The sequence below is a fragment of the Physeter macrocephalus genome, chromosome 5 (assembly GCF_002837175.3).
Source record: "Physeter macrocephalus isolate SW-GA chromosome 5, ASM283717v5, whole genome shotgun sequence".
Lineage (NCBI taxonomy): Eukaryota > Metazoa > Chordata > Mammalia > Artiodactyla > Physeteridae > Physeter > Physeter macrocephalus.
In genome coordinates, this window is record NC_041218.1 from 56,600,541 (window position 1) to 56,624,829 (window position 24,289).

At 37.7% G+C, this 24,289-nt stretch overlaps 1 protein-coding gene and 1 pseudogene across 17 annotated transcripts in view; one reads left to right on the plus strand and one right to left on the minus strand.

Moving 5' to 3' along the window:
* MTERF1 (mitochondrial transcription termination factor 1) overlaps positions 1–24,289 on the minus strand; it is a 571,641-nt gene that overhangs the window by 59,293 nt on the left and 488,059 nt on the right. For 2 of the 17 annotated variants that reach the window (XR_008617404.1, XR_003679880.2), the window contains one exon: positions 4,293–5,080. The exons of the other annotated variants lie outside the window; for them this stretch is intronic. The gene's annotated coding sequence lies outside the window, so the exon portion shown is untranslated. Of the gene's footprint in view, positions 1–4,292; positions 5,081–24,289 lie in introns of those variants that run through there. 17 annotated transcript variants of the gene reach the window in all.
* Positions 6,406–8,199, plus strand: LOC102987307 (cytochrome b5-like; annotated as a pseudogene).

The window sequence follows — 24,289 nt, forward strand, 5'->3', positions numbered from 1 at the left end:
GTTCAAAAACTTTAATAGGGCTTCCCTGGTGGCGCAGTGGTTGAGAATCCGCCTGCCGATGCAAGGGAAATGGGTTCGTGCCCCGGTCCGGGAGGATCCCACATGCCGCGGAGCGGCTGGGCCCGTGAGCCATGGCCGCTGGGCCTGCGCGTCCGGAGCCTGTGCTCCACAACGGGAGAGGCCACAACAGTGAGAGGCCCGCATAAGGCAAAAAAAAAAAAAAAAAACTTTAATAAATAAGCCTACTCATATAGAAGAGGCAAACATTTTAAATGTTAATCTTCTTACTTCAGCCCACATTTGTTTTGAAAAACTTGCTCTCTGAGTTCAAGTGTAATTTCTAACTCTGGTGTAGAACACCTTACTTGAAGCTTCACCTTTACATTCTATGGAGAGGATGACTTTCAGAAATGTTTTGATAATGGATGAAATGAGAAAGAATAGCCAGGCACACTGAAAAGTCAAGTGAAGAATTATGACAACCATCTGGATATTTCAGCTACGTGAACTCCAGTAGGGAACCCCTGTCATCCAGTGGAATATATAACTCCAGGCAGAAACACTTTAATTTGTGAATTGGAGCATGCAGGGTGGTGGGTTAGAATGGGCATGATGGAGGGTTGATCATGAAAAGGAAGTGGCAAGTAAAATGGAAAGAAAATAGGTGTGTTAGAAAAGGCATCAAGTACCCAACCCTTGTAACTGACCACACATATGGTTACATGCTGGCAATGCCTGTGTTTTCCTGACCGACGAGATTGTGATGCGCACTTACTGTACAACATCGAAAGGATGGCATTTCTCTTTTGCTCAGATCTGAACTATTTTGTTGGTTTTGAACTTACAGTGAGAATCAAACTGTACAAAGTTTGCTTAAACTTCTCCCCCACCCCATGAGCTCATGCTACTACAAACCTGTTGGGAAAACAGATTGAAAAGATTTAAAGAGATCCTTTTCAAGTATGAAGGCATTCGAATCCGGTCAGGGGGACAGGCGCGGCGACCCCTAAACAAACATGTGCATTAGTTCAGGGGCACTCAGAAACGGGGCTCAACCCACCTGGAAGGATTTTGCAAAGGAAAGGCAGTTCCTGCAGAAGAGGGAAGCAAAACTGCTCATGGAAAACCAGCCATGTGTGGGCACACTGCTCTGCAGCCATTTAAAATCTTTTCCTCCTCATCTGCTTTAATCAGTTTCCTATTAGATTTTTTTCCCAGTTGATTTTCAGTGTTGAGAAAAATTACTTTATCCTTTAGTGGAGGGGGCGGGGGTGGAAACGGGCAGGAGTGAGGGATAGGGGAATCAAGAAGAGTAGCCATTCTCATTCCTGAACAGTACTATGGTACTTGTTTGGGAAAAATAAAGGAAAAGAAAAGAAATTTTTTACCAAGGTCCCAGCAAGGATGCTCGGGCTTCAGAAGGGCAGTAGGCAGCCAGGGGAGCAGAGTACAGGTTTTTTCAGGAAAACAGAGAAAACTGACAGATGAGGAAATGAAGGTAGAGAATGCTGAGATGTGTGTATGTTGGGGGAATACTGCAATTTTCAATAGAATGGTCAGACAACGGTTTATTGAGAAGGTAGCATTGAGCCAATACCTAAAGGGAGAGAAGTCTTAAGTTGTAGGGAGGAAGAACATTCCAAGCAGAGGAAACAGCAATGTCTTTGGAATGGAAACACACATAGTGGGTGTGAAGAACATCATGGATGTAGTGTGGCTGGAGCTGAGTGACTCTGCTTTATTTCTCCTTATAACACTCATCACCATCTGCCATGCTACATGTTTTCTTATTGATTTGTTTATTGTTCATACCCCCAGCATCTAGAATAGTGCCAGGCACATAGTAGGCACTGTGGTAGGTGCTGTGCTTTGCCACTCAGATTCCTCTCCAGGAGTGAAGACTACTGGAAGTACTGCCAAAAGACAGCTCTCATGGGAGGTTACCTATAGCTTAGAAAATTGCATGAGGTCTCCTCTTCTTCCCATCCTCAAAGATTGATCAGTGTAGGGGTATAAAGGCCTGGATGCCATGCTCCGCCTTGGGACAACTCTGAAGGGCCACCTAAGTTCCAGACCTTTCCATGGGGTTGGCTGAAGCCTTACTTGAGACTGTATCAGAGCTCCGCTTTACCTTCCGCCCAGTTCTGCTTCCTTCCACTCCTTTCCACAGGTGTGGATTTCAGAAACACTCTTTATTTGACATGCTGTCTGCTAAGCTCTGTCTCATAGTCTGTTTTCTGGGGAACCCCACCTGAGATGGGGTCAGGAGTAGCACTGAGAAAATAGATGCTTAAATGGAATTTTGGAGGCAAACCACCTGCCAACCAACAGGGAATGAGGACTCCAACATGGATGGTATGTGGTATGTCTCTCACACTAGGTAGCAGTGCAAATGTTAAAATTTTTTTTTTTTTTTTTTTTTGCGGTACGCGGGCCTCTCACTGCTGTGGCCTCTCCCGTTGCGGAGCACAGGCTCCGAACGCACAGGCTCAGCGGCCATGGCTCACGGGCCCAGCCGCTCCGCGGCATGTAGGATCTTCCTGGACCAGAGCACGAACCCGCGTCCCCTGCAAAGGCAGGCGGACTCTCAACCACTGCGCCACCAGGGAAGCCCGTTAAAACTTTTATTGATGGTAAATCAGGATGGTATACTAGTGAAAAATAAATGCATTCGTTGGCACATTGTATAGGCATTTGAGAAGTATGCAAGCAATCATATCTATAAGAACTTTGGAATTGAGTGGTAATTATTGCTAAGCTCAATTAACACTCGGGAAAAGATTTTTTTTTTAAATGCTGGGGGCAATTATTCAGCAATTAAAAGTCAAATTTGAAAGCCAAGGGGCCTCCTTGGTAGCATATAAAGAATCTCCCATTTCTTGCAGTGGAACAGTATAAAAAACTGAGCAACAGGGTTAAGACTTAATTGTAAAAGCAGACAAGCTCCAATGAATATAAACTCCCAACCAAGCGTGGTCTTCTATCCCAAGGTCAGGACTTTCATTGTTAGATAATAGACCCTGACACATGGGATGGGACTTCTAGGTTAATGCACCTGAAACCTTAATCCTTAGCTTCAGTGTGTTCTGGTAAAGGTCTAACAATTGGCTCTCCAATATATTTCTTGGACACACCTTTAAGCTTATTGCTCGTCATTATTATTTTCTCCATCACTTTCTCTGTCTGGACAATCAAGGAAACAATAAATTAAGCCCTGATTCTCTCATTTCTATGGGATAAATACTCCCACCATGGCCACTTTCAGTGTGACATCACTGAACATGGAGTTGAGAAAAGCTGCTCATTAGCATCCCATTACATATATTTTTGCCATACATATACAATAGATGTAAATAACCTCAAGAGCATAAATAACAGTAAAATACAGTAAAATCACTAGGAAATGATGAGTTTTGAGTATTTATCACCTTTGTTTTATGTTTAATTTAACTGTACGTTTTTATAATCTTGTTAATAATAATCGGAGTTTTTACAACTGGTTGACAAAATTCCTGAAAATTGAACAATTGGCTCTTGAGAGCAGGAGCAAAGTGGTATAGAATTTTAACTCGATTGAATTGCATCAAAGGATCTGGTATCAAACCAAGTCTTCAAAACTTATTAGGGTCTAACACATTAAGACTCTGCATTTTCTTTATATAGTTAATGAATCCATGAATGAGAATGGTAGAGTATAAATTGACTAATCCCTTAGGCTACCATTTTGCCAACTTTAGTTGGGAAATAACTGAGTTTTAAACTGTACATACATTTTAAAGAATCTGTCATCTTTTTACATATGCAAGAATCAATTCAATTCCCTTGAACAAAAGAACACAACAATTATTCTCTTTTCACCTAAATTTTGTCAACAGCAATGACTTCTCAGCAACAGAATCCCTGCAGTTGGTTAGGGATTATTTTACAATGTGACAAAAGATTGCAATATAAAATTTGTTCCAATTAACATTCTTGAAATGTTTGCCTGCTAGAGAAAGGACTTTTCTTTAAAGTACTATGGATTTTCTTTTAACATGTTTTAGTTTAAACTTCCTGTTTCAGCTTAATGGAGCCGGCCCTAAATAGAGTGGGATGGAGCCAGGAAATCTGGTATAAGACAGAAACTAGTGTGACCATATCCTTAGGTTGCAAAACTAAATCTTCAACAATGAAAACTCTGAAGTTATTTATTATTGTCCTATGTTTTATTTGAACATTTCTTCACTGATCTATAGAATCGTGTAATCAATCATTCATTCATTACTTTAATGAATATTTGTAGAATGCTCACTTTGTGCAAGGTACTATTATTATCCAGAGTCAACCTAAATAAAGAGGTAAATGGAGGCAAGCTCGAATAACCAGAAATCAAATTCATTTGGCAATAGCAGAGGAATTGCAATTCAGGAAATGCCAACTACAACAAGCTGCAAGTGAGTCTGTGGAAGGTTTGGGGTGGCCTCTATCTCTGAGTGAGGAGTGCAAAGAGGGTGCGTCCAGACAGAGTCCAAGTGGTAAGTTCATTCACTTGAGGATGGGGAGAGATGGTTGGTGGATGTTCCTTGGTCAGAAGAGAAGTTCTGGTTTTCTGTCAGTCAGGCATTCACAAGAAATCAGTCTCTCAATTCCTAAGTTTCATTTTCCTGAGGGCACATGCGTGAGATTCTTCTTTTTACATCCTCTGGTTCCATTTTAGATTGAAATTCTTTCACACTAGAAATATAGTGTCTACTTTGTGGCTTTCCAGAGCAGATCTTTCAGCTCTCACAAGCAGGGTAAAAACTACTGAGCTGTAGCCCATTTTCCACTTTGTAAGGAAGATGAACACCTCCTGAACGAAGCTCTTCTAGCAGCCTGTGGTCCTATCGGAGCTGGACGAGAAGGAGGCTTGACGTCAACCTCGCCAGTGGGGTAAGTCCGCATTTCCAAAGAATTTCTTTACCATCCTGCTATCCTCCCTCTTCTTCCCAGCACCGGGGAGTCTTCAAGAAGGTGCTCTGAATAGCAAGTTTAGGGAAAGAAAGTGACGGAGGGAAGGTTCTGCTGGGGCTGTTTTTCCTGGGTGAAGAGGTGATGTTGGCTAGCCCGAGTGTGAAGTGAAAAATTATGAAAGGCAAGAGTAAACAAGATGGAATAGTGAGACAGCTTCCCTAGTTTTTCAGAGGTAACATTTCATGCTACAGTTTTATTCTATTTAAAAATTTTTAATTGAGGTACAATAATTGACATATAACATTGTATTCATTTCAGGTATACAATGTTATGATTCGATACTTGCATAGACTACAAAATGATCACCACAATAAGTCTAGTTAGCATCAGTTACCTTACATAGTTAAAAAAAATTTCTTGTGATGAGAACTTTTAAGATTTATACTCTTGGCAACTTTCAAATATGCAATAGAGTATTATTAACTACAGTCACCATGCTGTATGTTACATTGCCATGACTTATTTATTTTATAACTGGAAGTTTGTAGCTTTTGACCCCTTTCACCCATTTTACTCCCTAACCCCCAAGTCCACTAACACTGCCGGCCTCCAGTAACCACCAATCTGTTTTCTGTGTCTATGAGTTCAGTTTTTGAGTTTTTTTTTTAGATTCCACATATAAGTGAGACCATATGGTATTTGTCTTTCTCTGTCTGACTTATTTCACTTAGCATAATGCCCTCAAGGTCCATCCGTGTTGGCACAAATGGAAAGATTTCATTCTTTTTTATGGCTGAATAACATTCCATTGTGTATATGTGTGTATATATAGTGTGTGTGTATATATACATATTTTTTTCTTTAACCATTAATTTGTCAGTGAATGCTTAGGTTGTTTCTATATCTTAGCTATTGTAAATAATTCTGCAATGAACATGAAGGCACATATATCTTTTTGAATTAGTGTTTTTCTTTTCTTTGGATAAATACCCAGAAGTAGTAGAATTGCTGGATCATATGGTAGTTCTATTTTTAATTTTTTGAGGTATCGCCATACTGTTTTCCATAGTGACTGCACTAATTTACAACCTCCCCAACAGTGCACAAGGGTTCCCTTTTCTCCATATCCTTGACAGCACATGTTATTTCTTGTCTTTTTGATAATAGCTGTTCTAACAGGTGTTAGGTGATATCTCATTGTGGTTTTGATTTGCATTTCCCTGATGAGTAGTGATGTAGAGCATCTTTTCATGGCCAGCTGTATGTCTTTGGAAAAATGTCTATTCAGATCTTTTGCCCATTTTTCAATCTGATTGTTTCCTTGCTATCGAGTTGTATGAATTCTTCATATATTTTGGACTTTTAAATATATATATTAAATTTACAAAATGTCAAACATCATCTTTTTCTAGTGTTTACAAAATCTATTACAAGTCTAAAAATACTAATGAATATAATGAGTCTTGGGCTAATAGAGTCATTGACTTTCTCCAGTATTATGAGTGATTAAAAACTGATTTTATTAAACTAAGCAAGAAGTAAAAGGAAAGAAATGTTAAGAGCTGATATCTCCTATTGCCAACATCACACCCAGTTAAGACCCTTTGCAGTTGCTATTCCTGCCTGGAGCACTCTTGCCCCTGATCATCTTTGCACAATTAGCTCCATTTAGGTCGCAGTTCAAAGGGTACTTTTCAGAGAGGCCTTCCCTGACAACCTGATAGAAAGTAGCTTCATGCTCCATCATAGCACCCTTCTTTCATTTATTTGTAGCAATTAGGTTTTTCCAGAATGGATTTGTTCATTTTATTTGTTTGCTGGCTGATTTTTGTGTCTTTTCTCTCAACCAACCGGAAGGAAGGCAGAGCCCTTGTCTACTTTGTTCACTGCTACTTCCTTCGTGCTTGTCTGGCACATAATAAGAGCTCTGTGGTTAGTTTTTGAACAAATATATAAGTGAATGGGCATATTTAATTGCTTTGGGTTTCTGTGGTATATTCTTCACTGGGAGTCTCACGATGGATTCTAACATTTAGATGATGTATGCTTGGCTTCTGTACTTAACATTTTGAATGCGGAGCCAGCTACTTACTGATTGTCATTGTCCATTTAAAAACATTAAGGGGGCCGAGGCGCGGAGCCGGGCCGCAGGGAATGTCCCAGGACAAGTTCGCAGAGACGCCGGCTGTACTCAGCCCGGTTCCGCTGCTCTCTTTAGGGCCCGAGGCTCGCCACGCTCCGAAATGGCCGAGGAGGCCGACGAAGCCGTGAAGTACTACATCCTGGAAGAGATCCAGAAGCACAACCACAGCAAGAGCACATGGCTGATCCTGCATTACAAGGTGTACGATTTGAGCAAATTTTTGGAGGAGCACCCTGCTGGGGGAGAAGTCTTAAGGAACAAGCTGGAGGTGATGCTACTGAAAACTTTGAGGATGTCTGCGACTCTACGGACGCTTGAGAATTGTCCAAAACGTTTATCACTGGGGAGCTGCATCTGGATGACAGGTCAAAGATAACCAAGCCTTCGGAAACTCTTATTACTACTACTGATTCTAATTCCAGCTGGTGGACCAATTGGGTGATCCCAGCTATCTCAGCACTGGTTGTAGCCCTGATGTATCACTTCTACACATCGGAACACTAAACACGTTCTCAGAAGCCAGTGGAAGAAAAGACTGCTTTGGTCCGGGGAGAAGGGAGCCACCGTTAACTGCTTCAACTGACAGAACCCTTCACCTGAAAATGATTTGAATACACCTGTTTTCCTTTCCTCCTACATTAGACACAAAACAAACCAAAAAGAACTATTCTTTCTACTCCTGAACTTTTAGAGTGTGCCTTTTTATTCATCAGCTTTGTTTTGATGTTCTACCACTATGTCATTTGCTTATTGTGGGCACAATCTTTTAAAACATACCACCATGTTTGGCTGTCTATTTGATATGTAATTGTCTTTAATGTTTGGAATCTGATTATTTGGCAGTCATTTAATGTGCTAATCTTTCAGATCCAAGTTGTTTGTCTGATGTGAGCAGGGGTGTCCTTGGATCTCTTCTTGTGCTGCTTCATCAAATTGAATAAACAGGTATTGGATGCTTCCGGTGTAGTTTTTTTTTTTCCAAGGAAATTAATGAAGGCCCAGAAATAATAGCTTAAAGATTTCTAATAATTGTTCTACTTGAACAATCATATAGATGATAAAAAGAGAAAGTGGCCTGCAAGACCTAGAAAAGATACTCCATCTTTTCTTTGATTAAAAACACCAGCAACGGGTTTCCCTGGTGGCGCAGTGGTTGAGAATCTGCCTGCCGATGCAGGGGACACGGGTTCGTGCCCCGGTCCGGGAAGATTCCACATGCCGCGGAGCGGCTAGTCCTGTGAGCCATGGCCGCTGAGCCTGCGCGTCCGGAGCCTGTGCCCCGCAACGAGAGAGGCCACAACAGTGAGAGGCCTGCGTACCGCAAAAACACAAAACAAACAAAAAACCCACCAACAACATCAACAAAAGCCTGTGAACCATTACCACTGTCCCTTCTCTCAGCTTAAACATGTCATTCTGAAGAGATTCTCAGTTATACAGGTTCTCAAGTTTTACAGACTCCTCCTTCAGAGCTGAAAACTGTTTACATGCTCCTATAAAGAAATGTTGACTCCCTAATTTGTAAAAACACGTATTTGAAAGAGATTGTGGGACATTTGGAATCTGATTTTTGAAGAAATTTAGCTCTGGTGTTGGGCCATGAAGAACTCTGGTGTGGACTGATTCAATGGACCGGTTCAGTCATTGCATATTTGTTTATTATTGTCTGCCCAGTGCTTTTTTCTTTAAATGTCGAAACTTGAGAGATGAATTTATAGACTTGAAGTATTTTGTAGTTAACAATGATTGTCCATTGGCCTGCTAGCCAACTGATAAGGCATGGAGTTCTTCAGAAATAACTAAACACATTGGAAAGGAATTTGTTTAAATTACAGAGCATAGATTTTTATAATCAATGACACCCTCTGCCTTTTTTGTCACTGGAAGTTAGAGCAAATGTAGGAGGGCAGTGGGGCAGCTGTCTCTGTCACATGGGAAAATACCTTGCAGAGGAATCCTTTGTTTAGATTTTAATAAACATAAGCCTGGAACAAAAAAAACTTTAAAAAAATAAAAACATTAAGGGATTTGTTACTGTGATCAGGTTTGTTTTAAACTTTTATAGGTCAAGATTTTCACTGAATACTGCCTGTCTCTTCAAAATATTTATAGACTTTGTATCTTCTGTCTTATAGTGTTATCACTTTATTTGGACTGATAATTTGAAATTAGAAACTTTGTTTTACATAGCTGTTTATCTTGTATATAGCTTGGGTTTCATATGTATGGACTGCATAAATGATAAGAGATATATAAGTGATCATGAGACATATGACTTAAGCCTACAGGGATATGTTACTTTTGTATCCAAATAAATGAGTTTGGGCTAAGAGGTCCAGTAAGTGGCTAAACTTAGTCTAATCTAAAATAGACAAGTTATAATTAATAATATCACTTGTAAAGCTGCTTGAATTAGGCATGTCTTGCTTCACTGTTATTATACCACTGTGATATCTCAAACAGCAGACTCTATACGTCCATATTAGCAGAAAGTTTAGTGTTCGCTAGGGTTGCCCATGTTGAATATTTCTAAAAACCCTGGAGGAAAACTCTTATTTCCCACAATTCTCTCTCATTGTTGCTTGTCTTCATGGCCAGGCATCTTATTGTAGACGAATTCTACAATCATTCCAAAACTAGATTGTCTATCCAACGTTCCTGACTCTGCTTTGCTCATGGGCCTGTCTTAATTTCCCCAACCCAGCTACTATCAAGCAGTAACATTTAAGGGACTCTACCAGGGAACTTGGGTATCACAAAATGGTCACAGCCAACTCTCTCATTAATTCCCACCTGTTCCTGCATTGTGAAGATTGTTTATCTTCTGCTCTCCTTTCCCTGGTCCAGCAAGTGGAACTCCAAATCCCAAATCCCTCACTCAGTTTCAAATGATATCTTTATGGAGATATCTGATAGATTGAATTATTGGACCCAATTCTTCACCACTTCTTGTATCTACACCCTCTGCCTTATAGCTTTATATTCTCTCCTACTAAAGTCCCTGCCTCTTGACTTTGACTTGGACATGTGTTTTGCTTTGGGTTGTAGGATGTTAGCAGCTGCAATGCAAAAATTAGCTTGAAAAGTATTTATGTTGGGCTTCACCCTTGTGCCTTTGCCATCACCATGAGAAGAATGTGTCCTGAAGAGCCCAATGGGACCAAGGAGGACGAAAGACATGAGGGAAAGACCCAGATTTGCAGATCTGCAATGTGAAGCAAAACCAACCCAAGTGACTCACAGATCTGTGAAAATAAAAAAACTTTTGTTTCAGTCAGTATGTTTTGAGGTTGTTTGTTATGCACCATTATTGTGGCAAAAGCTAATTTATGCAAGATGTAAGTCTTTCCATGGTAAAGTCAAATACTGACATCTTTGTGCAAAGTACTTTGGCTACTTATGGCCCCTAGTGTCCCCATTCCAGAGTAGCGTTTTGGCTTTACTTTTGCATAATCAAAATGCATGTTAGAATTCTTTCTCAAAATAAAAAGTTTTCCTATAAAAGTGAAGAAAACCAAAAGCTACTTTTAAATGGCCGCTTTTCCATCTCTGAAAAAAAAATTAAAAGCCTTGCTGAGCTCTGTGCTCCAGATGAAAACCCAGATTTGTCAAAAAGGTTCAGAGAAGAAGTGGTATTGGTGATGATTCTGAAAGACTGGATAGGATTTGAGTTGACAGACAAGAGATGGGAATATATTTTAAGTGAGTGAAATGAACAAAATGTGATGACTAGAAAGCATGAAACTCATTCAGAACCATTTAAAACATAATTTACAAACATTTATAAATATAATTTTTAAAAAAACCTTAAATTGTAAAAAATGAAGGTAATCTATAATTGAACTCAAAGACCAATCAATAATAATAGAACTTCTTTAGGGTATTGAAGAAAGTACAAGTACAGTGAAGATTTGCCAAAAAAAAAAAAAAAAAAGAGCTATTTTCATTAGTATGTTGAAAACGTTAAGTAGACACATTCCAATGCCAATTCTATTTCTACTTTAATCCTATTTTCCCCAATTCTCCTAGAAATTCCATTGAGATTTGCTTTGATTTATATCAGCATTTTGTATGTCATTATTTCTTGTTTCTCAGACTTAGCTTGAAGCATATTTGGATCACATGGGTTCAATATATTCCATCTACCGTTTGTCTTTAGGCCCTAGTACCTTGGTTTGCATGTAGCAGGTGTTCAAAATAGTTTCTGTTATTATTTTTAATTAATACTTATATTATTAGCAATAGCTAATCACACTGATTCATCATCTCAGTTGCTCTGTGAGGTGGGTACCAAATTTAAGTCAGATTTTTGGTTGAAGAAACTGAGTCATAAAGAGATTAAATGATTAAGAGATGAAGTACCAAGTCACACTGGGAGTAAGTGGCAACACCATGACTCAAGTTCAGATCTGCCTAACACCAACACCAAGCTATTTTGAGTTGAACTGATGCACATGGTTTGAAAGACCATATGGAAACTACTGTATACAAGCCATGGCCAAATATCATTGCAATACAAAGAGATGTGTTATACATTATATGTTTGTTTGTGTGTTTGTTTGTATGTTTGTGAATGTATATATACAGGGTGATTTGCCTTTCTCACTTCCTGATGATAAAACTTGAAGAATAATTGTTTCTGTGACACATGAATTGCAAATGTATTTTTTTCATCTTGCAGACCCTGGAATGCTCATTTACTTCTCTTCAGCTTGGGAGTTACAATGCGTTCATTGCTAGCAAGAGCGAGCTACTGCTGCCTTAGACTCAGTGCTTAAAGAATCTCATAAGAAATTGAAATTCCCACCTTTATTCAAGCTTGTCGGGAAATCTCCCTATAGACCTTTGTATTTGAAAATGCATTATAGTTTTTTTAAAGCACGTAGGACACGGTTTTACATTTTTTCAGTTGCACATAAAATCACTTTATGAGCTGCCAAATGAAAACTGAGAAAGCTCAGTGAATGGGGATGCCTCCTTCAAAATCTCCTATGTGAATTGGAGGCGCCATGTTCTCTGCTTACATGGCTAACGTGGTTACTTTATCTCTTCATTTCACCCCTAACTAGAAATTAGGAATTCTTTAAGATATTCCCATTAGTTAAAGTGAGACATAACCAGTGCTTACTAGCAGAAAGGAGACAATGAATATCCCTCCAAAAGCTATTCTCACACAGGAAGGGTTGAGAACTGAAATGGAGCTGTATTGGAGCCAAGGTTTTTTATGCTATTAAAATTAGTCTGGTATTAATCTAAACTAGACTATTTTAAGGTAAGATGTTTATTGTAATCCCCAGGACAACCACTAAGAAACTAACTCCAAAAATACAGTAAAATAGACAACAATGGCACACTAAAAAATATCTATTTAACACAAAAGAAAGCAGTGACAGATCAACCAAGGAATAAAAAAGATAAGACATAGAAAACAAATAGAAAATGGCGGCTCTAAATCCTACTTTGTCAGTAATTACATTAAATACAAATGGATTAAACACGTCAATTAAAAGCTAGAGGTAGGAGTGAAGTAAGTCAGAAAGAGAAAAACAAATACCATATGCTAACACATATATATGGAATCTAGGGGAAAAAAATGGTTCTGAAGAACCTAGGGGCAGGACAGGAATAAAGACGCAGATGTAGAGAATGGACTTGAGGACATGGGGAGTGGGAAGGGTAAGCTGGGACGAAGTGAGAGAGTGGCATGGACATATATACACTACCAAATGTAAAATAGATAGCTAGTGGAAAGCAGCCACAAAGCACAGGGAGATCAGCTTGGTGCTTTGTGACTACCTAGAGGGGTGAGATAGGGAGTGTAGGAGGGAGACACAAGAACGAGGAGATATGGGGATATATGTATATGTATAGCTGATTCACATTGTTATAAAGCAGAAACTAACACACCATTGTAAAGCAATTATACTCCAATAAAGATGTAAAAGAAAAAAAAAGCTAGAAGTAGAACAGATTTTTAAAAAATAATCCAACTGCTTGGTGCCTACAGAAGACACACTTTATACTCAAGGATACAAACAGATTGGATGAAAAAAATATACCATGCAAAGAATAACCAATAGAGAGCTGGAGTGGCTATATTAACATCAGAAAGAAAAACTAGACTTTAAGACAAAAACTGTTATCAGAGATAAAAAATATTATAAAAGTTTCAATCTATGGTCAATCTGTCAGGAAGACATAACAATTATAAACATATATGCATCTGACAACAGAACCCAAAGTACATAAGCAAAAATGGACAGAACTGAAGGGAGAAATAGACAATTCAGCAATCATAGTTGGGGAGGCCTCAACATCCCATTTCCAATGAAGAATAGAATAGGCAGAGGGTCAATACGAAAATAAAAGACTTGACCAACACTATAAACAAACGAACTAGACCTATCAGACATATATAGAACATTCCAATCAACAGCAGCAAAATACACATTCTTCTCAAAGTCACATGGAACAGTCTCCAGGATAGACCACATGTTAGGCATAAACAAGTCTCAGTACATTAAAGAGGACTGAAATCATACAAAGTATATTCTCTGACTGCAATGGAATTAAATTAGAAAAAAATATTAGGAGGAAATTTGGAAAATTCACAATTATATGGAAATTTTTAAAAACACACTCCTAAAAAACCAGTGGGTCAAAGGTGAAATCATAAGGGAAAGTAGAAACTACTTTGATAAAGTATACATCATGTTGAAAATTATGGGATACAGCTAAGTCAGTGCTTAGAAGAAAATTTATAGCTCTAAAGACTTATATTTAAAAAGAAAGATCTCAAATCAATAGCTAACCTTCCACCTTAGGAAACTAGAAACAGAAGAGTAAACCCAAAACAAGCAGAAGGAAGAAAGAAAAATAAGATGATTTTTCAAATGTAAAGAGAATTAGTGATTTTTCTATAAACAGTGAAATTTTTCATTTGAAGAGCTAACTGTAATTTATAAGTACAGAGATTATTATAAATTTTATTTAATGATTATAAAAGTAATACTTGAAAATTGCCTAGAAGTATTTAAAATATCACAACCTAGAGTTGCTCATCATTACCATTTTGGTACATTCCCTTCCAATCTTTATTCTAGGCCCAATGCATAAAACCTATATAGTGGACAGGATATATATACATGTCTCTCTATATTTTTTCACTCAATATTTAATTGTAAATTTCCCTGGTTATTAATATTTATTTGAGATATTTTCAATGGCTGTATAATAATGTCCCCTGCACATACAACTTAATTTATGGAACCATTTCTATATTTTTGGACATTTAGATTGCTTTTAATTTTTTTTCTTAGAATAAAGGTCTACATGTGGGATTACTAGGTCAAATATTAAACTTTTGTAAAGCTTTCAACTATTGTGATTTGCTTTTTAGAAAGAACATGCCAATTTACATTACCACTAGCAGTGTACTAGAATACCTGTGGAGATAATATTTTCTGAATCCAAATTTAGTCACACAATTTGACAAGTACTAATACATTTACAGAATCAAAAATTTTAAATGTTTAAAGTCAAGGTCATTCCAGAAAATTTAGGGCATGATTTTAAAAATCAATAAAGTAATTATTGCTTTTCTTTTCACAGATGACCAAAATACTACTAAATTGAATTAAAATTTTTTGCTATGTCTACTTATTAAATCTAGAGGTGGAATTTAGCGTCTTTGTGTTCAACCCCCTAAATTTACAGACCAGTGAACTCAAGCCTAGTGAGTAGCGTACATCTTGTAGCTATGTTCATGACTTAGCCAAAGTCCAGTGCACTTTGATTTTAAACAATATTTTTTAAAAATACAAGTAAATGTGAACACACTCCTGTGAAAATTCAAACAATACAGATATAAATATAGATATCCCTATCACTCATCTATCATCTATCTATCTATCTATCTATCTATCTATCATCTATCTGCTTATCAAGAGAGATAAAGTGAATATCCCCTCCATCCTCTATCCTCAATTTCACTCTACTTCTCAAAGGTTTAGTGAGGATCCTTCCAGACATTTTAAAAATTCTTAAACTATAAGTTTCCATTTAAATGTTTATTTTAGTATATCTTAAACTTGTGGGTTTTTTTTTCTTTTCTTTTTTTCACTTAACTATATGTTCTGGAGATATTTTCATATCAGCACATAGAGATCTGCCTGTATTTGTATTTTTAACTGCTACCTGGTAACACAGACATAATTTACTTAAAAATCCTTTTTTGAGGTGTATTTCATTTGTTTTAATCTCTTGCTTTCACAAATGATGCTGCAATGAACGTCTCTGGACATACACTTCCATACAAATGTGCAAGTTTCTGTAGGATAGATAATCAAACGTCAAATGTCTGCGTTAGTAGGTTTGCATACACAGTCATCCCTCAGTATCCATGGGGGATTTGTTCCAGGACCCGTCAGGATACCAAAATTTGTGGATGCTCAAGTCCCTTATAAAAAATGGCATAGTATTTGAATATAACATAGGCATATCCTCCCATATACTTTAAATCACCTCTAGTTTACTTATAACACCTAATACAATGTAAATGGTATGTAAATAGTTGTAAATACAATGTACATGCTATATAAATAGTTGCCAGTGTGGCAAAGTCAAACTTTGCTTTTTGGAATTTTCTGAAATTAAAATTTTTTTCCGCATATTTTCAATTCGAGTTTGGTTGAATTTACAGATGCAGAATCTGTGAATATGGAGGGCTGACTGTACTTCCAAACTCTCCTCCAAATAGACTACACTATCACCATTAATATGATAGGCAGAATATGCTCCCTCCCAAAGATGTCCACGTCCTAATTCTGAGAACCTGGGAATATGTTACCTTATCTGGCAAAAGGGACGTTGTAGATGTGACTAAGGTTAAAGACCTTGAGATGGGGAGATTATCCTGGATTATCTGATTGGGTCCAATCTCATCACATGAATCTTTAAAAGCAGAGAATCTTTCCCAGCTGTGCTCAGAGAGAGATGCGACTACAGCAGAAGAATGATCAAAGAAAATGCAACATTGCTGTGCTTAAAGATGGAAGAAGGAGTCCAGGTATGCTGGTTTCCTCTAGAAGCTGGAAAAGGCAAGGAAATGGATCCTCCTCAGAGGCTCCAGAAAGGAATGCAGCCCCGTCTGACACCTTGATCTTAGCCCAGTTAGACTCTTATTGGACTTCTAACCAACATAAGATAATAAATTTGTGTTGTTTTAAGCAACTAAGTTTGTGGCAATTTGTAACTGCAGCAATAGAAAAAATATGTAATTTAAGAGAATATCCATTCCTTGAAATCCTCAACATTAGGTATTTATCATTGTTTTTAACTTTTGCAAGTCTGATAATCAAAAATGGTGAGCCACTATTGGTTTCATTTGAATTCCCCTGATTCCTGATGAGGCTCAGCTTCTTTTCATAAATTCTTAACCTTTTGAATTTCTTTTGTGACTTGGCAGAGACTAACTTAGTATCATTCTTCTTTTGGATTGTTTGGCATTTCTGATTGATAGGTAGTCTCTTTTATATTTTTACATTCTGATATTGGTATTTTATAGCCTTTGCTTGTTACATGTGTGCCAAATATTGTTTCCCAATTTGTCACTTTTCATTTTATAATACTTTCTTGCCACTCATTCTACCTGATCGGAGTTGCTTGACCTGCCTCACAATTTCCTAGCTCATCACTCAGTGCTGTCTGTGGGTAAACACTGCCTGCAAGTGCCATACATTAGTTATTGAAATGGGAACCATCTGTGCTGGTGGACTCTCCCAAGGCTGAATAGATCAAAATACTGCCTAACTCTGTGGAGGAGAATTTTGCTTGTCTGTCTGTTTGTTTATTTGTTCATTTGTCTGTTAATGGAAAGGTAGAACATAATGGTGAAGGTTGCTCTCTTAAGGAAAGAATCCACAAATCCTATAAAATCAATGAACTAAAGTTGACAGATTGATTCAGATGATAGACTTTTTTCCCTTTGAGATACTACATGACCTATTGTACTGAACAGTTGAACCCTTGGCCAACATGTGTTTAAAGCCAGCCTTATTCTGTTCTCACTCTATTCTGTTCTCACTCTATTCTGTTCTCACTAAATCAAAACTTTAAAAAGGAAATGTCTTGGGAACCTAGGAGAGTCAGTTACATTTAAAACACAATACATGACTAAAAAGATTAAAAACTAAAGCTAATATTTACTGATGGATTACTATGTGCTAAGCTTCTCACTGAATCCTCACAGCAATTCCATAAGAGGAATTATCTAGTTATACAGATGAGAGAACTGAGGCTCAGAGAGGAAAGCAACTTGCCCAAGATGGCATTAAATGATAAGAACCTGAACTTGAACCAGATCTGACTCAAAAGTCTTAACCACTAAAACTATGCCAGAAATCACATCTGATATCAGACGTCACATCTGAGTCTTAACTATCCTACAATAAAAACTTTCCAGTAATCTGAATTAGTAAAACATTCTGTATTACACTTTGTTTAATTACTCGAGGATATACACAGAAATGAGGAACCAGGCTATAGTGTCCAGTAGAAGAGGATTTAAAAAAAAATACTTGATTGAATAGACAGCAGTGATTTATCATTAGTCACTGGCTTATCAGTTGATTACCTGTTGATGGATGTTTCTGAAATAGTGAAGTGCTTGAAAAGTAGCTTTCCCCTTTCCTCTGCAATCTTATTTACCCTATAATTTGCAAAGTAAATCTTTTATTCAAAGGTAATAAACACAGAAACTTCATTATAGCTCCTATCTGATTTATCTCAAATGCAGGATTTGTGGAATCCAAGCTAATGAGTTTAACTGTTAGGTCTTGCATTCCTGATTCCTGGTTTCTCTTTGACGGACCTACTTGGGGGTGGCAGTGGGGGGTGATGGGGAGAAGGCAGTCAGTGTCAAGTGTGACAGACAGAGTGCACTGACTGCTTTCTGGAGAGAAAGATCCATTCTGGGGACATTTACCGCCCGTTGAGAAGCTGTCAGAAAGCCTGGGGTGGCCATACCCTCCAGTCCTCCTGCCCTGAGGGGCTCCAGGACAAGCTCACACAGAGCCACTTCAGCACGCACCCCGGCCTCTACATTCCCTTCACTTATATCACAAAATCTAAGCGTCTCTGCTCCCAGAAAAGGTTGAATCAGCCTCTTCAATAAAAATTCCTTTCCCGGTATCTTTCCAGAAGAAATTAACGACTTTGTTGCCAAGAAAGACCTATGCCACATGTTGACAAAATAATGGAAAAATGTGCCTCTGTGTGTGTGTGTCTTTGTTCTTTTAAATATTGAAAAGGGCACCTGATTAGAGGTGAGATAGGACTCCTGGTTTGCTGTTTGTTTTTTATACCATTTTCTGGAGTCCCAACCTTTGCATTTTTCAATTACAATAATAACCCACTTCCTAATGTTATTGTTCAGCGTGTAGTAGATACTGGTTGTTTAGTAGACGTCCTCCCTGTGGGGAACCATTGGCCCCCAGTCTGAGCCCACCTTGTGCTCCCACTGCTCCAGAGATGGAGTCAGGAGCTTCACCTGCCGCTGAGAATGAGCCCTGGCCCCCCGACCCAAGTCATTGCTTCAGGAAAAGGCTTGATCCCTAACGGGAGTGGGACGGAAATGTCAGAGTCCTAGCTGTGGTTCCTGTGGGACGTGGCAGGAAATTCTGTCTCTTACTCTTGCAGGTCATTCTACTAGGAAAATCTGAAGTTAGATTACCAGTGGCCATATTTTTGAGCTGCATGAGGGAGGCGGCTGTCTGGGATGAAAAAGAATGAGGACGAAACATGGAGGGAGGCAGAATCAGTGGGAGATGATGAGAACATTGCCTGAGCCCCCAGATCCAGCTACCTCTTTGGCCAACTGTACCTGTGGGTTCCCAGTGATGGGAGCCAAACAATTCCTTCTGGCTTATGCTAGTTCCTCCTCATTCTGTCACTTTTAACCAAGGAGTCCTAGTAAAGCTTTCTTCCATGTGTATTCAAATACCTATTTCTCCCTTCCCCGCTTTTACAAAGTAGGATCAACCTACATATCTTTACAATTTGCTTTTTCACTTAATGCGTCATTGACGCTTTTCCAGGTGGTATAGATAGAGCAACTTCATTCTTTTGAGAACAGCAGAGCATGCCATATGAGTGCATCATCCCTCTATTTATTTTTACACTATTCATTGGTGAGTGGACACTTTGTTGGTTTCTCAGTTTTTGATATTCAACCCAGCCTGCAGTGTATGTCTTAATAAAAATATCTTTAGGCACTTGGGTAGGTATTTTTATAAGATAAATTCATGGCAATGGCATTTCTGGGTCAATCATTTCATGGAATTTTTCATAGAAATTACCCAATTGCGCTCCAGGAAAGTTGTGTCAATACTAGGCTCACAGCAACAGCATACATGAAAGGGGCCCTTTTTCTACACCCTCACCAAGGTGTGGGGTATTATTACTCTTTTTAAAATTTTGGCAATCTCTGACGTAAATATATATCTCATTTTTTCAGATATGATCTTTAAATGTTAGTGGGTTGAGACTCTTTCCTTCTGCTTAATGGTTATGTGTGTTTATCTGGGACACACTTGTATGTAACCCTTGCCTATTTTCTGCTGGGGTCTTCATGTTTTCCCTGGATCCGTGACAGCTCATCATATATTAAGGGGATCGATCAAGCTCTTAATATAGCTTGTGACTTTTTTCTAATTTGTCTCTTTTGTGTGTGTGTGTGTGTGGTACATGGGCCTCTCACTGTTGTGGCCTCTCCCATTGTGGAGCACAGGCTCCAGACGCACAGGTTCAGCGGCCATGGCTCACGGGCCCAGCCGCTCCACGGTATGTGGGATCTTCCCAGACCGGGGCACGAACCCGTGTTCCCTGCACCAGCAGGCGGATTCTCAACCACTGTGCCACCAGGGAAGCCCTTGTCTCATTTTTTAAAACTCTAATTTATGATGTCTTCTGTCAGGCAAAATTTTTAATTTTCACATAGCCAAATATATAAATATTTTCCTTTTTTTATTCATTAAAAAAACTCTCAGTAATGTTATGAATCTACTCCTAACACTTATTCCCAAATATTTTAGTAGCCACCTATAATGAATTCAATTTTGTTGGATAGAAGATTGTGTACTAACACTTTCAGGCTACTAGATGTAATTAGTAATAATTTTGTGAGGAAATTACTATATGTCTCTTTTAAAACTGTTCTATTTCAATGTATGTGGTGATTTTTCACTCTGAAAAATTTGTTTGTAGCCCACCAATTAAGTAATGATGAGTGAGAGTTGAGATGAGGACTAAGCGGTTGGGTTCTAGCCCATCTGTGCCACCATCTTGGTGAATGACTTTGGGTGAATCATGTCAGCCCTCAGGTTTCATGTTCTCCAAGAAATAATGAAGACTGAGTTGGATGAAATAAGCTTTGAAAACCTTTCTAGCACCAAACTTTCAAGAGTCTATTAATTCTTTGCTCTTATCTTTATTTAAATCTTGTACTGAGTAATAAATCATTTTCTAATACACAGTAAGTAGTGTTCCATAGTTTTTTTTAAGAGTTTTTTTTTTTGGGAGGGTGTATAGGAAGGAAATTATATTTGTTAAGTGCCTATCAGGTCCTAGGCACTGTACATATATTGTTTTATTTAGTTTTCACAACAAACTTTCGAGATGGAAGATGTAATCCCATTTTACAAATGAAGAAACTATAGTCCACTGAGGTTAAGTGATGGAACAACTGGGTAGCCTTAGGCAAAAATGAAATAAAATATACCTTGACTCTTAACTGATATCACACATAAATTTAACTCAACATGGCTCATAGTCCTAAATGTCAGAGCGAGAACTATAAAACTTCTAGAAGAAAACATAGGAGAAAATCCTAGCGACCTTGAATTTGGTAAAGACTTTAAAACATGACACTGAAAGCACAACCCCCAAAGAAAAAAGTCAGTAAATGAGACTGTATCAAAAGTTAAAAGTTTTGCTCTTCAAACAGCATTGTTATGAAAGCCACAGCCTAGGAGAAAATATTTACAAGATATATATCTGACAAAGGAATTGTGTCTAAGCTATATAAAGAACTCATGACTAATTAACAAGATAAGCAACCCAGTGAAAATTGGTAAAATTTGAACAGACACTTCACTAAAGAAGAAATATTGATGCCAAATAAAAACATGAAAAGAAGTTCAACATCATTATCCATCAGGGGAATGCAAATCAAAACCACAATGAGATATCACTTCACATGCATTAGAAGGGTTAAAGCTGAAAGAAGCTGACTGTACCAAGTACTGGGGAGGATAAGAAGGAGCCAGAAATCTCATACACTGCTGGTGGAAATGAGAAAGGGTACAACTGCTTTGGAAAACTGGCAGTTTCTTAAAAATTTAAACCTACACTTAACTACAACTCAAGGGAAAAGAAATCATATGTTTATACAAAGATTTGTACATAAATGTTCATAGCAGCTTTCTGAATAAAAATTAAAAACTGCAAACATCTCAAATGAGCATCAACAGGTAAATGGATAAACAAACTCTGGTATATCCATAAAAGGAAATTAAATAAATAAATAGAAATATCTGGAATAAGTAGAATAAAAAGGGATAAATAATAATAAAAAAGAATAAAATACTGATACATACAACAACACAGATGAATCTCAGAATAATCAGGCTGAGTGAAAGAAGCCAGACAAAAGAGAGTAGATATGGAATGACTCCATTTATATAAAATCTTGTAACAGAATCTATAGTGACAGAAAGCAAATTCATGGTTGTCTGGGGAGGGACAAATTACAGAGGCGCATGACGAAACTTTTGGGGGTGACAGATGTATTCACAATACTGATTGTGGTGATGATTTCATGGATGTTTACATCCAACAAACATTAAATTGTATACTTAAATATATGCAGCTTTATTTAGGTCTATTTTATCCATAATAAACTTGTAAAATGGATATATTCAGAGAGAATTTCTCTGATGCATCGTTAACAGATAAATGTATTAATAACGAAGACAACTAACATCAACTGCTTTTAAATCACAGATTTTGCCAAGTTTCCAGCCTTTTTTTTAAAGTTTTTAATGGACAGCTTAGTTACTTATGTACACTTCTTAGTTAATCATGGCCTGCATATACCAGTGTTCCCATGTCATATATCCCTTGTCTTAAAATTTTTGATTAACCCCAGAATGACTTTCGCTGCTGTCACCCAAAGTGGTGAGAGATTAATTTCTTAGGCATAGAGAGGAATGTTGGGTGTGTGGGATCTTTTTCTTTTTAATCTAGAAAATAAAAAGCGTTCTTAGGAGTCTTTGCCTAAGATGTGATCTTAGAATAATTTGACTCTGCTATCGTTTGCAAAAAAAAAAAAAAAAGTGTTTTCATTTTCTTAAAAAATGAAACTTCTTACCTTTGATAATCAGATTTTTTAAACATAAACATAACCTCTCCCATCCTGTTCTGGAACTGATGATTTGTAAGCAAACATCTCATAATCTTTAAGTTCAATTGAGAGCTGCCTCAAGGCAGTCATGCATGAGGACACGTGTATTGTGTCTTCCGCTGGTACTGCCCTTTCTCCAAACATTTTCAAAATTTCTCTTTGGGAGAGTCGTCTCTGAGCCAAAAGAAAAATTGGTCTCTTCATTATAGTTACAAATCATCCAAAATATTATTACAAAGTTTTATAATCCACTCTATCTACCAGGCCTGGTTCCACATCATTTCAGACTATTTTCAAAAATTCTCCCAAATTAATTCCCCAAAACAAAAATTTGCAACAATATTTTGAAAAACTTCTACTCTTACTTGACTAGTAGGTTGCTTGACCACTACCCTGATGCAGGGACCTGTCATTTTATTTTCAACAATGAAGAAATAGGGCATTTTACCTTTCACATTTAAAACTGTCATTAATACGTTAGTTCTTCATGGAGGAATCAAGACTTAAAATACATACAATAATATAATGTTAATAAAAATAGAAACTAGCTACATACTAAGGTCATTTTAGTTAACTGTCATAATTTAAATATTAGAAAATTAATTTTTCTTGATCCAAATTAGTGAAACCTCAAAAAAGATTGTTTCAGTAGAACATCATTTAAGAGGACAATGTCATTTTCAGACATGTTCTGAAATTCGAACTCATTTTGTAGTAGAATTACAGAATAACATTTATTTTTTAACATCTTTATTGCAGTATAATTGCTTTACAATGCTGTGTTAGTTTCTACTGTATAACAAAGTGATTCAGCAATACATATACATATATCCCCATATCTCCTCCCTCTTGTGTCTCCCTCACACCCTCCTTATCTCACCCCTCTAGGTGGACAAAAAGCACCGAGCTCATCTCCCTATGCTATGTGGCTGCTTCCCACTAGCTATCTCTTTTACATTTGGTAGTGTATATATGTCCATGCCACTCTCTCACTTCATCCCATCTACCTTTCCCCCTCCCTGTGTCCTCAAGTCCATTCTCTATATCTGTGTCTTTATTTCTGTCCTGCCCCTGGTTCTTCAGAACCTTTTTTTTTTTTAGATTCCATATATATGTGTTAGCATACAGTAATTTTCTCTTTCTGACTTACTTCACTCTGTATGACAGTCCATTCTCCTCATTACAAATAACCCAATTTCGTTTCTTTTTGTGGCTGAGTAATATTCCATTGTATATATGTGCCACATCTTCTTTATCCATTCATCTGTTGATGGACACTTAGGTTGCTTCCATGTCCTGGCTATTGTAAATAGAGCTGCAATGAACATTGTGGTACATGTCTCTTTTTGAATTATGGTTTTCTCAGGGTATATGCCCAGTAATGGGATTGCTGGGTCATGTGGTAGTTCTATTTGTAGTTTTTTAAGGAACCTCCATACCATTCTCCATAGTGGCTGTATCAATTTACATTCCCACCAACAGTGCAACAGGGTTCCCTTTTCTCCACACCCTTTCCAGCATTTATTGTTTGTAGATGTTCTGATGATGGCCATTCTGACTAGTGTGAGATGATATCTCATTGTAGTTTTGATTTGTATCTCTCTAATGATTAGTGATATTAAGCATCCTTTCATGTGTTTGTTGGCAATCTGTATATCTTCTTTGGAGAAATGTCTATTTAGATCTTCTGCCCGTTTTTGGATTGGGTTGTTTGTTTTTTGATATTGAGCTGCATGAGCTGCTTGTATATTTTG